General features: G+C 46.0%; 6 non-coding genes across 6 annotated transcripts; all 6 read right to left on the bottom strand.

Moving 5' to 3' along the window:
• Positions 1 to 21: 21 nt before the first annotated feature.
• Positions 22 to 104, bottom strand: TRNAL-CAG (transfer RNA leucine (anticodon CAG)). Its single transcript has one exon. It is a non-coding gene; the product is annotated as a tRNA-Leu (tRNA).
• A 2,346-nt stretch (positions 105 to 2,450) lies between these two features.
• On the bottom strand, positions 2,451 to 2,533 carry TRNAL-CAG (transfer RNA leucine (anticodon CAG)). Its single transcript has one exon. It is a non-coding gene; the product is annotated as a tRNA-Leu (tRNA).
• Positions 2,534 to 4,870: 2,337 nt separating this feature from the next.
• TRNAL-UAG (transfer RNA leucine (anticodon UAG)) lies at positions 4,871 to 4,953 on the bottom strand. The gene has a single exon. It is a non-coding gene; the product is annotated as a tRNA-Leu (tRNA).
• A 3,551-nt stretch (positions 4,954 to 8,504) lies between these two features.
• TRNAL-CAG (transfer RNA leucine (anticodon CAG)) lies at positions 8,505 to 8,587 on the bottom strand. Its single transcript has one exon. It is a non-coding gene; the product is annotated as a tRNA-Leu (tRNA).
• A 1,111-nt stretch (positions 8,588 to 9,698) lies between these two features.
• On the bottom strand, positions 9,699 to 9,781 carry TRNAL-CAG (transfer RNA leucine (anticodon CAG)). The gene has a single exon. It is a non-coding gene; the product is annotated as a tRNA-Leu (tRNA).
• Positions 9,782 to 12,129: 2,348 nt separating this feature from the next.
• Positions 12,130 to 12,212, bottom strand: TRNAL-CAG (transfer RNA leucine (anticodon CAG)). The gene has a single exon. It is a non-coding gene; the product is annotated as a tRNA-Leu (tRNA).
• Positions 12,213 to 17,561: the final 5,349 nt, after the last annotated feature.

Raw genomic sequence — 17,561 nt, 5'->3', positions numbered from 1 at the left:
ATCCACCTCGCAAAAAACACTTGTCAGAAGTGGGATTCGAACCCACGCCTCCAAAGGAGACTGCGACCTGAACGCAGCACCTTAGACCACTCGGCCATCCTGACACTCTTGACACTCCACTGATGGCTCAATTTCCAGCTTATAAACCAAAATGAGTGCCATGTACTGAGTGAATGTTGTTTAATGTCCTCTGTATTTTCAATTCCAGACCTTCCTGCTCAGGGAAACAGTGGGATCTGAAGCTGATGAAGGAGAGAGGATGGATCATCCTGACAGTGGATCCGGTGGTGACTGCTACTAATTCTCAATCATCTACTACATGGGGTGTGGACATGCTGAATTTTGAGCCAGTGCACATGGCCGGTGGTGACTGCTACTAATTCTCAATCATCTACTACAGGGGGTGTGGACATGCAGAATTTGGAGCCAGTTCAAGATTCAGATCAGGAGGTGCCTGGCTCCATACCAATCAACTCAGTGCCTCTGAGACAAGGACTTGAACGGTACAGTTTGAGTCCTCGACCGCCATGCTCAACACGGCTGCAAGGATTCGGGGTGGATTGACTGAATGTGGCATTTCTTGTTGTGTACTATTCTTGTATACTGGATTAGTATAGTATCTTTTTTTTGAGCAGCTATGTTTGTTTTGTATTGGTTAAGGAGAAATGTTGTGTTCATCATGGGCACGCCTATGATGCACACCAAGGGAGGTAGGGAGTGTTAGTCTCCCCTGAGTTTTGGAGTTGGATGGTAGGCGCGGTGACGTGGAACCGGAGAGAATAAATGGTCAGGGAAGGTGTTCCTCGTGGCTAAAGACTCCATATTATTCTTTGTGTATTTATTAAAACTTCTCTGCAAAACAGGCACTGTGTGTGCACGACGCAACACCCCCACCCCTCCCATCCCCTGAATACAGAAGTTAAAAAACAGCTGTGATTGGGACGCAGGGGACCCTGGTGCCACTGAACCTTCTGCACTGTGAACCTGCTGAACTATTGACAGCTGCGCTTTTGATATGTAGGGTCGAAACCTTTATCTCGGCCCCTCTATCACGATTTGTTGAAGATGCTGTGATTTCCTGCTTTACCGATTTACTGCGATTTAGCCAACTTCAGGCAATTAGTGCAAGCAACGGAAAATAGATCTTATCGATAATTTACAGAAACTGTTCACATTGTTTTTGATACAGTGCTTGGGAAAAAAAGTCCAAAAATGTATCCACCTCGCAAAATACACTTGTCAGAAGTGGGATTTGAACCCACACCTCCAAGGGAGGCTGCAACCTGAACGCAGCGCCTTAGACCACTCGGCCACCCTGACACGCTTCACACCTCTCTCATGGCTCAATTTCGAGCGTATAAACCAAAATGAGTGCCATGTACTGAGTGAATGTTGTTTAATGTCTTCTTTATTTTCAATTCCAGACCTTCCTGCTCAGGGAAACAGTGGGATCTGAAGCTGATGAAGGAGAGAGGATGGATCATCCTGACAGTGAATCCGGTGGTGACTGCTACTAATTCTCAATCATCGACTACATGGGGTGTGGACATGCAGAAGTTTGAGCCAGTGCACATGGCCGGTGGTGACTGCTACTAATTCTCAATCATCTACTACAAGGGGTGTGGCCATGCAGAATTTGAAGCCAGTTCAAGATTCAGATCAGGAGGTGCCTGGCTCCATACCAATCAACTCAGTGCCTCTGAGACAAGGACTTGAACGGTACAGTTTGAGTCCTCGACCGCCATGCTCAACGCGGCTGCAAGGATTCGGGGTGGATTGACTGAATGTGGCATTTCTTGTTGTGTACTATTCTTGTATACTGGATTAGTATAGTATCTTTTTTTTGAGCAGCTATGTTTGTTTTGTATTGGTTAAGGAGAAATGTTGTGTTCGTCATGGGCACGCCTATGATGCACACCAAGGGAGGTAGGGAGTGTTAGTCTCCCCCGAGTTTTGGAGTTGGATGGTAGGCGCGGTGACGTGGAACCGGAGAGAATAAAAGGTCAGGGAAGGTGTTCCTCGTGGCCAATGACTCTATATTATTCTCTGTGTATTGATTAAAACTTATCTGCGAGACAGGCACCGTGTGTGCACGATGCAACACACCCCTCCCATGCCCTGAATACAGAAGTTAAAAACCAGCTGTGATTGGGACGCAGGGGACCCTGGTGCCACTGAACCTTCTGCACTGTGAACCTGCTGAACTATTGACAGCTGCGCTCTTGATATGTAGGGTCGAAACCTTTATCTCTGCCCCTCTATCACGATTTGTTGAAGATGCTGTGATTTCCCGCTTTACCGATTTACTGCGATTTAGCCAACTTCAGGAAATTAGTGCAAGCAACGGACAATAGATCTTATCGATAATTTACAGAAACTGTTGACATTGTTTTTGATACGGGTGCTTGGAAAAAAAAGTCAAAAAATGTATCCACCTCGCAAAAAACATTTGTCAGAAGTGGGATTCGAACCCACGGCTCCAAAGGAGACTGCGACCTGAACGCAGCACCTTAGACCACTCGGCCATCCTGACACTCTTGACACTCCACTGATGGCTCAATTTCCAGCTTATAAACCAAAATGAGTGCCATGTACTGAGTGAATGTTGTTTAATGTCCTCTGTATTTTCAATTCCAGACCTTCCTGCTCAGGGAAACAGTGGGATCTGAAGCTGATGAAGGAGAGAGGATGGATCATCCTGACAGTGGATCCGGTGGTGACTGCTACTAATTCTCAATCATCTACTACATGGGGTGTGGACATGCTGAATTTTGAGCCAGTGCACATGGCCGGTGGTGACTGCTACTAATTCTCAATCATCTACTACAGGGGGTGTGGACATGCAGAATTCGGAGCCAGTTCAAGATTCAGATCAGGAGGTGCCTGGCTCCATACCAATCAACTCAGTGCCTCTGAGACAAGGACTTGAACGGTACAGTTTGAGTCCTCGACCGCCATGCTCAACGCGGCTGCAAGGATTCGGGGTGGATTGACTGAATGTGGCATTTCTTGTTGTGTACTATTCTTGTATACTGGTTTAGTATAGTATCTTTTTTTTGAGCAGCTATGTTTGTTTTGTATTGGTTAAGGAGAAATGTTGTGTTCGTCATGGGTATGCCTATGATGCACACCAAGAGAGTGTTAGTCTCCCCTGAGTTTTGGAGTTGGATGGTAGGCGCGGTGACGTGGAACCGGAGAGAATAAAAGGTCAGGGAAGGTGTTCCTCGTGGCCAATGACTCTATATTATTCTCTGTGTATTTATTAAAACTTATTTGCGAAACAGGCACTGTGTGTGCACGATGCAACACACCCCTCCCATACCCTGAATACAAATGTTAAAAACCAGCTGTGATTGGGACGCAGGGGACCCTGGTGCCACTGAACCTTCTGCACTGTGAACCTGCTGAACTATTGACAGCTGCGCTCTTGATATGTAGGGTCGAAACCTTTATCTCTGCCCCTCTATCACGATTTGTTAAAGATGCTGTGATTTCCCGCTTTACCGATTTACTGCGATTTAGCCAACTTCAGGAAATTAGTGCAAGCAACGGACAATAGATCTTATCGATAATTTACAGAAACTGTTGACATTGTTTTTGATACGGGTGCTTGGAAAAAAAAAGTCAAAAAATGTATCCACCTCGCAAAAGACACATGAGAGAAGGGGGATTTGAACCCACGCCTCCAAAGGAGACTGCGACCTGAACACAGCGCCTTAGACTACTCGGCCATCCTGACACTCGTGACACTGCACTGATGGCTCAATTTCCAGCTTATAAACCAAAATGAGTGCCATGTACTGAGTGAATGTTGTTTAATGTCCTCTGTATTTTCAATTCCAGACCTTCCTGCTCAGGGAAACAGTGGGATCTGAAGCTGATGAAGGAGAGAGGATGGATCATCCTGACAGTGGATCCGGTGGTGACTGCTACTAATTCTCAATCATCTACTACATGGGGTGTGGACATGCTGAATTTTGAGCCAGTGCACATGGCCGGTGGTGACTGCTACTAATTCTCAATCATCTACTACAGGGGGTGTGGACATGCAGAATTTGGAGCCAGTTCAAGATTCAGATCAGGAGGTGCCTGGCTCCATACCAATCAACTCAGTGACTCTGAGACAAGGACTTGAACGGTACAGTTTGAGTCCTCGACCGCCATGCTCAACACGGCTGCAAGGATTCGGGGTGGATTGACTGAATGTGGCATTTCTTGTTATGTACTATTCTTGTATACTGGATTAGTATAGTATCTTTTTTTTGAGCAGCTATGTTTGTTTTGTATTGGTTAAGGAGAAATGTTGTGTTCGTCATGGGCACGCCTATGATGCACACCAAGGGAGGTAGGGAGTGTTAGTCTCCCCTGAGTTTTGGAGTTGGATGGTAGGCGCGGTGACGTGGAACCGGAGAGAATAAATGGTCAGGGAAGGTGTTCCTCGTGGCCAATGACTCTATATTATTCTCTGTGTATTTATTAAAACTTATCTGCGAAACAGGCACCGTGTGTGCACGATGAAACACACCCCTCCCATGCCCTGAATACAGAAGTTAAAAACCAGCTGTGATTGGGACGCAGGGGACCCTGGTGCCACTGAACCTTCTGCACTGTGAACCTGCTGAACTATTGACAGCTGCGCTCTTGATATGTAGGGTCGAAACCTTTATCTCTGCCCCTCTATCACGATTTGTTGAAGATGCTGTGATTTCCCGCTTTAACGATTTACTGCGATTTAGCCAACTTCAGGAAATTAGTGCAAGCAACGGACAATAGATCTTATCGATAATTTACAGAAACTGTTGACATTGTTTTTGATACGGGTGCTTGGAAAAAAAAAGTCAAAAAATGAATCCACCTCGCAAAAGACACTTGTCAAAAAGGGGATTCGAACCCACGCCTCCAAAGGAGACTGCGACCTAAACACGGCACCTTAGACCACTTGGCCATCCTGACACTCGTGACACTGCACTGATGGCTCAATTTCCAGCTTATAAACCAAAATGAGTGCCATGTACTGAGTGAATGTTGTTTAATGTCCTCTGTATTTTCAATTCCAGACCTTCCTGCTCAGGGAAACAGTGGGATCTGAAGCTGATGAAGGAGAGAGGATGGATCATCCTGACAGTGGATCCGGTGGTGACTGCTACTAATTCTCAATCATCTACTACATGGGGTGTGGACATGCTGAATTTTGAGCCAGTGCACATGGCCGGTGGTGACTGCTACTAATTCTCAATCATCTACTACAGGGGGTGTGGACATGCAGAATTTGGAGCCAGTTCAAGATTCAGATCAGGAGGTGCCTGGCTCCATACCAATCAACTCAGTGACTCTGAGACAAGGACTTGAACGGTACAGTTTGAGTCCTCGACCGCCATGCTCAACGCGGCTGCAAGGATTCGGGGTGGATTGACTGAATGTGGCATTTCTTGTTGTGTACTATTCTTGTATACTGGTTTAGTATAGTATCTTTTTTTTGAGCAGCTATGTTTGTTTTGTATTGGTTAAGGAGAAATGTTGTGTTCGTCATGGGCATGCCTATGATGCACACCAAGAGAGTGTTAGTCTCCCCTGAGTTTTGGAGTTGGATGGTAGGCGCGGTGACGTGGAACCGGAGAGAATAAAAGGTCAGGGAAGGTGTTCCTCGTGGCCAATGACTCTATATTATTCTCTGTGTATTTATTAAAACTTATTTGCGAAACAGGCACTGTGTGTGCACGATGCAACACACCCCTCCCATACCCTGAATACAAATGTTAAAAACCAGCTGTGATTGGGACGCAGGGGACCCTGGTGCCACTGAACCTTCTGCACTGTGAACCTGCTGAACTATTGACAGCTGCGCTCTTGATATGTAGGGTCGAAACCTTTATCTCTGCCCCTCTATCACGATTTGTTAAAGATGCTGTGATTTCCCGCTTTACCGATTTACTGCGATTTAGCCAACTTCAGGAAATTAGTGCAAGCAACGGACAATAGATCTTATCGATAATTTACAGAAACTGTTGACATTGTTTTTGATACGGGTGCTTGGAAAAAAAAAGTCAAAAAATGTATCCACCTCGCAAAAGACACATGAGAGAAGGGGGATTTGAACCCACGCCTCCAAAGGAGACTGCGACCTGAACACAGCGCCTTAGACCACTCGGCCATCCTGACACTTGTGACACTGCACTGATGGCTCAATTTCCAGCTTATAAACCAAAATGAGTGCCATGTACTGAGTGAATGTTGTTTAATGTCCTCTGTATTTTCAATTCCAGACCTTCCTGCTCAGGGAAACAGTGGGATCTGAAGCTGATGAAGGAGAGAGGATGGATCATCCTGACAGTGGATCCGGTGGTGACTGCTACTAATTCTCAATCATCTACTACATGGGGTGTGGACATGCTGAATTTTGAGCCAGTGCACATGGCCGGTGGTGACTGCTACTAATTCTCAATCATCTACTACAGGGGGTGTGGACATGCAGAATTTGGAGCCAGTTCAAGATTCAGATCAGGAGGTGCCTGGCTCCATACCAATCAACTCAGTGACTCTGAGACAAGGACTTGAACGGTACAGTTTGAGTCCTCGACCGCCATGCTCAACACGGCTGCAAGGATTCGGGGTGGATTGACTGAATGTGGCATTTCTTGTTGTGTACTATTCTTGTATACTGGATTAGTATAGTATCTTTTTTTTGAGCAGCTATGTTTGTTTTGTATTGGTTAAGGAGAAATGTTGTGTTCGTCATGGGCACGCCTATGATGCACACCAAGGGAGGTAGGGAGTGTTAGTCTCCCCTGAGTTTTGGAGTTGGATGGTAGGCGCGGTGACGTGGAACCGGAGAGAATAAATGGTCAGGGAAGGTGTTCCTCGTGGCCAATGACTCTATATTATTCTCTGTGTATTTATTAAAACTTATCTGCGAAACAGGCACCGTGTGTGCACGATGAAACACACCCCTCCCATGCCCTGAATACAGAAGTTAAAAACCAGCTGTGATTGGGACGCAGGGGACCCTGGTGCCACTGAACCTTCTGCACTGTGAACCTGCTGAACTATTGACAGCTGCGCTCTTGATATGTAGGGTCGAAACCTTTATCTCTGCCCCTCTATCACGATTTGTTGAAGATGCTGTGATTTCCCGCTTTAACGATTTACTGCGATTTAGCCAACTTCAGGAAATTAGTGCAAGCAACGGACAATAGATCTTATCGATAATTTACAGAAACTGTTGACATTGTTTTTGATACGGGTGCTTGGAAAAAAAAAGTCAAAAAATGTATCCACCTCGCAAAAGACACTTGTCAGAAGGGGGATTCAAACCCACGCCTCCAAAGGAGACTGCGACCTGAACACAGCGCCTTAGACCACTCGGCCATCCTGACACTTGTGACACTGTACTGATGGCTCAATTTCCAGCTTATAAACCAAAATGAGTGCCATGTACTGAGTGAATGTTGTTTAATGTCCTCTGTATTTTCAATTCCAGACCTTCCTGCTCAGGGAAACAGTGGGATCTGAAGCTGATGAAGGAGAGAGGATGGATCATCCTGACAGTGGATCCGGTGGTGACTGCTACTAATTCTCAATCATCTACTACATGGGGTGTGGACATGCTGAATTTTGAGCCAGTGCATATGGCCGGTGGTGACTGCTTCTAATTCTCAATCATCTACTACAGGGGGTGTGGACATGCAGAATTTGGAGCCAGTTCAAGATTCAGATCAGGAGGTGCCTGGCTCCATACCAATCAACTCAGTGCCTCTGAGACAAGGACTTGAACGGTACAGTTTGAGTCCTCGACCGCCATGCTCAACGCGGCTGCAAGGATTCGGGGTGGATTGACTGAATGTGGCATTTCTTATTGTGTACTATTCTTGTATACTGGTTTAGTATAGTATCTTTTTTTTGAGCAGCTATGTTTGTTTTGTATTGGTTAAGGAGAAATGTTGTGTTCGTCATGGGCACGCCTATGATGCACACCAAGGGAGGTAGGGAGTGTTAGTCTCCCCCGAGTTTTGGAGTTGGATGGTAGGCGCGGTGACGTGGAACCGGAGAGAATAAAAGGTCAGGGAAGGTGTTCCTCGTGGCCAATGACTCTATATTATTCTCTGTGTATTTATTAAAACTTATTTGCGAAACAGGCACTGTGTGTGCACGATGCAACACACCCCTCCCAAGCCCTGAATACAGAAGTTAAAAACCAGCTGTGATTGGGACGCAGAGGACCCTGGTGCCACTGAACCTTCTGCACTGTGAACCTGCTGAACTATTGACAGCTGTGCTTTTGATATGTAGGGTCGAAACCTTTATCTCGGCCCCTCTATCACGATTTGTTGAAGATGCTGTGATTTCCTGCTTTACCGATTTACTGCGATTTAGCCAACTTCAGGCAATTAGTGCAAGCAACGGACAATAGATCTTATCGATAATTTACAGAAACTGTTGACATTGTTTTTGATACGGGTGCTTGGAAAAAAAAAGTCAAAAAATGTATCCACCTCGCAAAAGACACTTGTCAGAAGTGGGATTCGAACCCACGCCTCCAAAGGAGACTGCGACCTGAACGCAGCACCTTAGACCACTCGGCCATCCTGACACTCTTGGCACTGCACTGATGGCTCAATTTCCAGCTTATAAAACAAAATGAGTGCCATGTACTGAGTGAATGTTGTTTAATGTCCTCTGTATTTTCAATTCCAGACCTTCCTGCTCAGGGAAACAGTGGGATCTGAAGCTGATGAAGGAGAGAGGATGGATCATCCTGACAGTGGATCCGGTGGTGACTGCTACTAATTCTCAATCATCTACTACATGGGGTGTGGACTTGCAGAATTTTGAGCCAGTGCACATGGCCGGTGGTGACTGCTACTAATTCTCAATCATCTACTACAGGGGGTGTGGACATGCAGAATTTGGAGCCAGTTCAAGATTCAGATCAGGAGGTGCCTGGCTCCATACCAATCAACTCAGTGCCTCTCAGACAAGGACTTGTACGGTACAGTTTGAGTCCTCGACCGCCATGCTCAACGCGGCTGCAAGGATTCGGGGTGGATTGACTGAATGTGGTATTTATTGTTGTGTACTATTCTTGTATACTGGATTAGTATAGTATCTTTTTTTTGAGCAGCTATGTTTGTTGTGTTCGTCATGGGCACGCCCATGATGCACACCAAGGGAGGTAGGGAGTGTTAGTCTCCCCCGAGTTTTGGAGTTGGATGGTAGGTGCGGTGATGTGGAATCGGAGAGAATAAAAGGTAGGGGAAGGTGTTCCTCGTGGCTAAAGACTCCATATTATTCTTTGTGTATTTATTAAAACTTCTCTGCAAAACAGGCACTGTGTGTGCACGACGCAACACCCCCACCCCTCCCATCCCCTGAATACAGAAGTTAAAAACCAGCTGTGATTGGGACGCAGGGGACCCTGGTGCCACTGAACCTTCTGCACTGTGAACCTGCTAAACTATTGACAGCTGCGCTTTTGATATGTAGGGTCGAAACCTTTATCTCGGCCCCTCTATCACGATTTGTTGAAGATGCTGTGATTTCCTGCTTTACCGATTTACTGCGATTTAGCCAACTTCAGGCAATTAGTGCAAGCAACGGACAATAGATCTTATCGATAATTTACAGAAACTGTTGACATTGTTTTTGATACGGGTGCTTGGAAAAAAAAAGTCAAAAAATGTATCCACCTCGCAAAAGACACTTGTCAGAAGTGGGATTCGAACCCACGCCTCCAAAGGAGACTACGACCTGAACGCAGCGCCTTAGACCACTCGGCCATCCTGACACACTTGACACTGCACTGATGGCTCAATTTCCAGCTTATAAACCAAAATGAGTGCCATGTACTGAGTGAATGTTGTTTAATGTCCTCTGTATTTTCAATTCCAGACCTTCCTGCTCAGGGAAACAGTGGGATCTGAAGCTGATGAAGGAGAGAGGATGGATCATCCTGACAGTGGATCCGGTGGTGACTGCTACTAATTCTCAATCATCTACTACATGGGGTGTGGACTTGCAGAATTTTGAGCCAGTGCACATGGCCGGTGGTGACTGCTACTAATTCTCAATCATCTACTACAGGGGGTGTGGACATACAGAATTTGGAGCCAGTTCAAGATTCAGATCAGGAGGTGCCTGGCTCCATACCAATCAACTCAGTGCCTCTGAGACAAGGACTTGAACGGTACAGTTTGAGTCCTCGACCGCCATGCTCAACGCGGCTGCAAGGATTCGGGGTGGATTGACTGAATGTGGTATTTTTTGTTGTGTACTATTCTTGTATACTGGATTAGTATAGTATCTTTTTTTTGAGCAGCTATGTTTGTTTTGTATTGGTTAAGGAGAAATGTTGTGTTCGTCATGGGCACGCCCATGATGCACACCAAGGGAGGTAGGGAGTGTTAGTCTCACCCGAGTTTTGGAGTTGGATGGTAGGTGCGGTGATGTGGAATCGGAGAGAATAAAAGGTAGGGCAAGGTGTTCCTCGTGGCTAAAGACTCCATATTATTCTTTGTGTATTTATTAAAACTTCTCTGCAAAACAGGCACTGTGTGTGCACGACGCAACACCCCCACCCCTCCCATCCCCTGAATACAGAAGTTAAAAACCAGCTGTGATTGGGACGCAGGGGACCCTGGTGCCACTGAACCTTCTGCACTGTGAACCTGCTGAACTATTGACAGCTGCGCTTTTGATATGTAGGGTCGAAACCTTTATCTCGGCCCCTCTATCACGATTTGTTGAAGATGCTGTGATTTCCTGCTTTACCGATTTACTGCGATTTAGCTAACTTCAGGCAATTAGTGCAAGCAACGGAAAATAGATCTTATCGATAATTTACAGAAACTGTTGACATTGTTTTTGATACGGTGCTTGGGAAAAAAAAGTACAAAAATGTATCCACCTCGCAAAATACACTTGTCAGAAGTGGGATTTGAACCCACACCTCCAAGGGAGACTGCAACCTGAATGCAGCGCCTCAGACCACTCGGCCATCCTGACACTCTTCACACCTCCGTCATGGCTCAATTTCGAGCGTATAAACCAAAATGAGTGCCATGTACTGAGTGAATGTTGTTTAATGTCCTCTGTATTTTCAATTCCAGACCTTCCTGCTCAGGGAAACAGTGGGATCTGAAGTTGATGAAGGAGAGAGGATGGATCATCCTGACAGTGGATCCGGTGGTGACTGCTACTAATTCTCAATCATCTACTACATGGGGTGTGGACATGCTGAATTTTGAGCCAGTGCACATGGCCGGTGGTGACTGCTACTAATTCTCAATCATCTACTACAGGGGGTGTGGACATGCAGAATTTGGAGCCAGTTCAAGATTCAGATCAGGAGGTGCCTGGCTCCATACCAATCAACTCAGTGCCTCTGAGACAAGGACTTGAACGGTACAGTTTGAGTCCTCGACCGCCATGCTCAACACGGCTGCAAGGATTCAGGGTGGATTGACTGAATGTGGCATTTCTTGTTGTGTACTATTCTTGTATACTGGATTAGTATAGTATCTTTTTTTTGAGCAGCTATGTTTGTTTTGTATTGGTTAAGGAGAAATGTTGTGTTCGTCATGGGCACGCCTATGATGCACACCAAGGGAGGTAGGGAGTGTTAGTCTCCCCCGAGTTTTGGAGTTCGATGGTAGGCGCGGTGACGTGGAACCGGAGAGAATAAAAGGTCAGGGAAGGTGTTCCTCGTGGCCAATGACTCTATATTATTCTCTGTATATTTATTAAAACTTATTTGCGAAACAGGCACTGTGTGTGCACGATGCAACACACCCCTCCCATGCCCTGAATACAGAAGTTAAAAACCAGCTGTGATTGGGACGCAGGGGACCCTGGTGCCACTGAACCTTCTGCACTGTGAACCTGCTGAACTATTGACAGCTGCGCTTTTGATATGTAGGGTCGAAACCTTTATCTCGGCCCCTCTATCACGATTTGTTGAAGATGCTGTGATTTCCTGCTTTACCGATTTACTGCGATTTAGCCAACTTCAGGCAATTAGTGCAAGCAACGGACAATAGATCTTATCGATAATTTACAGAAACTGTTGACATTGTTTTTGATACGGGTGCTTGGAAAAAAAAAGTCAAAAAATGTATCCACCTCGCAAAAGACACTTGTCAGAAGTGGGATTCTAACCCACGCCTCCAAAGGAGACTGCGACCTGAACGCAGCGCCTTAGACCACTCGGCCATCCTGACACTCCACTGATGTCTCAATTTCCAGCTTACAAACCAAAATGAGTGCCATGTACTGAGTGCATGTTGTTTAATGTCCTCTGTATTTTCAATTCCAGACCTTCCTGCTCAGGGAAACAGTGGGATCTGAAGCTGATGAAGGAGAGAGGATGGATCATCCTGACAGTGGATCCGGTGGTGACTGCTACTAATTCTCAATCATCTACTACATGGGGTGTGGACATGCTGAATTTTGAGCCAGTGCACATGGCCGGTGGTGACTGCTACTAATTATCAATCATCTACTACAGGGGGTGTGGACATGCAGAATTTGGAGCCAGTTCAAGATTCAGATCAGGAGGTGCCTGGCTCCATACCAATCAACTCAGTGCCTCTGAGACAAGGACTTGAACGGTACAGTTTGAGTCCTCGACCGCCATGCTCAACGCGGCTGCAAGGATTCGGGGTGGATTGACTGAATGTGGCATTTCTTGTTGTGTACTATTCTTGTATACTGGTTTAGTATAGTATCTTTTTTTTGAGCAGCTATGTTTGTTTTGTATTGGTTAAGGAGAAATGTTGTGTTCGTCATGGGCACGCCTATGATGCACCCCAAGGGAGGGAGGGAGTGTTAGTCTCCCCCGAGTTTTGGAGTTGGATGGTAGGCGCGGTGACGTGGAACCGGAGAGAATAAAAGGTCAGGGAAGGTGTTCCTCGTGGCCAATGACTCTATATTATTCTCTGTGTATTTATTAAAACTTACTTGCGAAACAGGCACTGTGTGTGCACGATGCAACACACCCCTCCCATGCCCTGAATACAGAAGTTAAAAACCAGCTGTGATTGGGACGCAGGGGACCCTGGTGCCACTGAACCTTATGCACTGTGAACCTGCTGAACTATTGACAGCTGCGCTTTTGATATGTAGGGTCGAAACCTTTATCTCGGCCCCTCTATCATGATTTGTTGAAGATGCTGTGATTTCCTGCTTTACCGATTTACTGCGATTTAGCCAACTTCAGGCAATTAGTGCAAGCAACGGAAAATAGATCTTATCGATAATTTACAGAAACTGTTGACATTGTTTTTGATACGGTGCTTGGGAAAAAAAAGTCCAAAAATGTATCCACCTCGAAAAATACACTTGTCAGAAGTGGGATTTGAACCCACATCTCCAAGGGAGGCTGCGACCTGAACGCAGCAACTTAGACCACTCGGCCATCCTGACACTCTTCACGCCTCTCTCATGGCTCAATCTCGAGCGTATAAACCAAAATGAGTGCCATGTACTCAGTGAATGTTGTTTAATGTCCTCTGTATTTTCAATTCCAGACCTTCCTGCTCAGGGAAACAGTGGGATCTTAAGCTGATGAAGGAGAGAGGATGGATCATCCTGACAGTGAATCCGGTGGTGACTGGTACTAATTCTCAATCATCGACTACATGGGGTGTGGACATGCAGAAGTTTGAGCCAGTGCACATGGCCGGTGGTGACTGCTACTAATACTCAATCATCTACTACAAGGGGTGTGGACATGCAGAATTTGGAGCCAGTTCAAGATTCAGATCAGGAGGTGCCTGGCTCCATACCAATCAACTCAGTGCGTCTGAGACAAGGACTTGAACGGTACAGTTTGAGTCCTCGACCGCCATGCTCAACGCGGCTGCAAGGATTCGGGGTGGATTGACTGAATGTGGCATTTCTTGTTGTGTACTATTCTTGTATACTGGATTAGTATAGTATCTTTTTTTTGAGCAGCTATGTTTGTTTTGTATTGGTTAAGGAGAAATGTTGTGTTCGTCATGGGCACGCCTATGATGCACACCAAGGGAGGTAGGGAGTGTTAGTCTCCCCTGAGTTTTGGAGTTGGATGGTAGGCGCGGTGACGTGGAACCGGAGAGAATAAATGGTCAGGGAAGGTGTGCCTCGTGGCCAATGACTCTATATTATTCTCTGTGTATTTATTAAAACGTATCTGCGAAACAGGCACCGTGTGTGCACGATGCAACACACCCCTCCCATGCCCTGAATACAGAAGTTAAAAACCAGCTGTGATTGGGACGCAGGGGACCCTGGTGCCACTGAACCTTCTGCACTGTGAACCTGCTGAACTATTGACAGCTGCGCTCTTGATATCTAGGGTTGAAACCTTTATCTCTGCCCCTCTATCACGATTTGTTGAAGATGCTGTGATTTCCCGCTTTACCGATTTACTGCGATTTAGCCAACTTCAGGAAATTAGTGCAAGCAACGGACAATAGATCTTATCGATAATTTACAGAAACTGTTGACATTGTTTTTGATACGGGTGCTTGGAAAAAAAAAGTGAAAAAATGTATCCACCTCGCAAAAGACTCTTGTCAGAAGGGGGATTCGAACCCACGCCTCCAAAGAAGACTGCGACCTGAACACAGCACCTTAGACCACTCGGCCATCCTGACACTCGTGACACTGCACTGATGGCTCAATTTCCAGCTTATAAACCAAAATGAGTGCCATGTACTGAGTGAATGTTGTTGAATGTCCTCTGTATTTTCAATTCCAGACCTTCCTGCTCAGGGAAACAGTGGGATCTGAAGCTGATGAAGGAGAGAGGATGGATCATCCTGACAGTGGATCCGGTGGTGACTGCTACTAATTCTCAATCATCTACTACAGGGGGTGTGGACATGCAGAATTTGGAGCCAGTTCAAGATTCAGATCAGGAGGTGCCTGGCTCCATACCAATCAACTCAGTGCCTCTGAGACAAGGACTTGAACGGTACAGTTTGAGTCCTCGACCGCCATGCTCAACGCGGCTGCAAGGATTCGGGGTGGATTGACTGAATGTGGCATTTCTTGTTGTGTACTATTCTTGTATACTGGTTTAGTATAGTATCTTTTTTTTGAGCAGCTATGTTTGTTTTGTATTGGTTAAGGAGAAATGTTGTGTTCGTCATGGGCATGCCTATGATGCACACCAAGAGAGTGTTAGTCTCCCCCGAGTTTTGGAGTTGGATGGTAGGCGCGGTGACGTGGAACCGGAGAGAATAAAAGGTCAGGGAAGGTGTTCCTCGTGGCCAATGACTCTATATTATTCTCTGTGTATTTATTAAAACTTATTTGCGAAACAGGCACTGTGTGTGCACGGTGCAACACACCCCTCCCATACCCTGAATACAAAAGTTAAAAACCAGCTGTGATTGGGACGCAGGGGACCCTGGTGCCACTGAACCTTCTGCACTGTGAACCTGCTGAACTATTGACAGCTGCGCTCTTGATATGTAGGGTCGAAACCTTTATCTCTGCCCCTCTATCACGATTTGTTAAAGATGCTGTGATTTCCCGCTTTACCGATTTACTGCGATTTAGCCAACTTCAGGAAATTAGTGCAAGCAACGGACAATAGATCTTATCGATAATTTACAGAAACTGTTGACATTGTTTTTGATACGGGTGCTTGGAAAAAAAAAGTCAAAAAATGTATCCACCTCGCAAAAGACACATGAGAGAAGGGGGATTTGAACCCACGCCTCCAAAGGAGACTGCGACCTGAACACAGCGCCTTAGACCACTCGGCCATCCTGACACTCGTGACACTGCACTGATGGCTCAATTTCCAGCTTATAAACCAAAATGAGTGCCATGTACTGAGTGAATGTTGTTTAATGTCCTCTGTATTTTCAATTCCAGACCTTCCTGCTCAGGGAAACAGTGGGATCTGAAGCTGATGAAGGAGAGAGGATGGATCATCCTGACAGTGGATCCGGTGGTGACTGCTACTAATTCTCAATCATCTACTACATGGGGTGTGGACATGCTGAATTTTGAGCCAGTGCACATGGCCGGTGGTGACTGCTACTAATTCTCAATCATCTACTACAGGGGGTGTGGACATGCAGAATTTGGAGCCAGTTCAAGATTCAGATCAGGAGGTGCCTGGCTCCATACCAATCAACTCAGTGACTCTGAGACAAGGACTTGAACGGTACAGTTTGAGTCCTCGACTGCCATGCTCAACACGGCTGCAAGGATTCGGGGTGGATTGACTGAATGTGGCATTTCTTGTTGTGTACTATTCTTGTATACTGGATTAGTATAGTATCTTTTTTTTGAGCAGCTATGTTTGTTTTGTATTGGTTAAGGAGAAATGTTGTGTTCGTCATGGGCACGCCTATGATGCACACCAAGGGAGGTAGGGAGTGTTAGTCTCCCCTGAGTTTTGGAGTTGGATGGTAGGCGCGGTGACGTGGAACCGGAGAGAATAAAAGGTCAGGGAAGGTGTTCCTCGTGGCCAATGACTCTATATTATTCTCTGTGTATTTATTAAAACTTATCTGCGAAACAGGCACTGTGTGTGCACGATGCAACACACCCCTCCCATGCCCTGAATACAGAAGTTAAAAACCAGCTGTGATTGGGACGCAGGGGACCCTGGTGCCACTGAACCTTCTGCACTGTGAACCTGCTGAACTATTGACAGCTGCGCTCTTGATATGTAGGGTCGAAACCTTTATCTCTGCCCCTCTATCACGATTTGTTGAAGATGCTGTGATTTCCCGCTTTAACGATTTACTGCGATTTAGCCAACTTCAGGAAATTAGTGCAAGCAACGGACAATAGATCTTATCGATAATTTACAGAAACTGTTGACATTGTTTTTGATACGGGTGCTTGGAAAAAAAAAGTCAAAAAATGTATCCACCTCGCAAAAGACACTTGTCAGAAGGGGGATTCAAACCCACGCCTCCAAAGGAGACTGCGACCTGAACACAGCGCCTTAGACCACTCGGCCATCCTGACACTCGTGACACTGTACTGATGGCTCAATTTCCAGCTTATAAACCAAAATGAGTGCCATGTACTGAGTGAATGTTGTTTAATGTCCTCTGTATTTTCAATTCCAGACCTTCCTGCTCAGGGAAACAGTGGGATCTGAAGCTGATGAAGGAGAGAGGATGGATCATCCTGACAGTGGATCCGGTGGTGACTGCTACTAATTCTCAATCATCTACTACATGGGGTGTGGACATGCTGAATTTTGAGCCAGTGCACATGGCCGGTGGTGACTGCTTCTAATTCTCAATCATCTACTACAGGGGGTGTGGACATGCAGAATTTGGAGCCAGTTCAAGATTCAGATCAGGAGGTGCCTGGCTCCATACCAATCAACTCAGTGCCTCTGAGACAAGGACTTGAACGGTACAGTTTGAGTCCTCGACCGCCATGCTCAACGCGGCTGCAAGGATTCGGGGTGGATTGACTGAATGTGGCATTTCTTATTGTGTACTATTCTTGTATACTGGTTTAGTATAGTATCTTTTTTTTGAGCAGCTATGTTTGTTTTGTATTGGTTAAGGAGAAATGTTGTGTTCGTCATGGGCACGCCTATG

Source organism: Pleurodeles waltl, unplaced genomic scaffold (assembly GCF_031143425.1).
Source record: "Pleurodeles waltl isolate 20211129_DDA unplaced genomic scaffold, aPleWal1.hap1.20221129 scaffold_39, whole genome shotgun sequence".
Lineage (NCBI taxonomy): Eukaryota > Metazoa > Chordata > Amphibia > Caudata > Salamandridae > Pleurodeles > Pleurodeles waltl.
The sequence above is the reverse complement of the archived record's forward strand: the minus strand, read 5'-3'. Positions and strand labels throughout refer to the sequence as shown.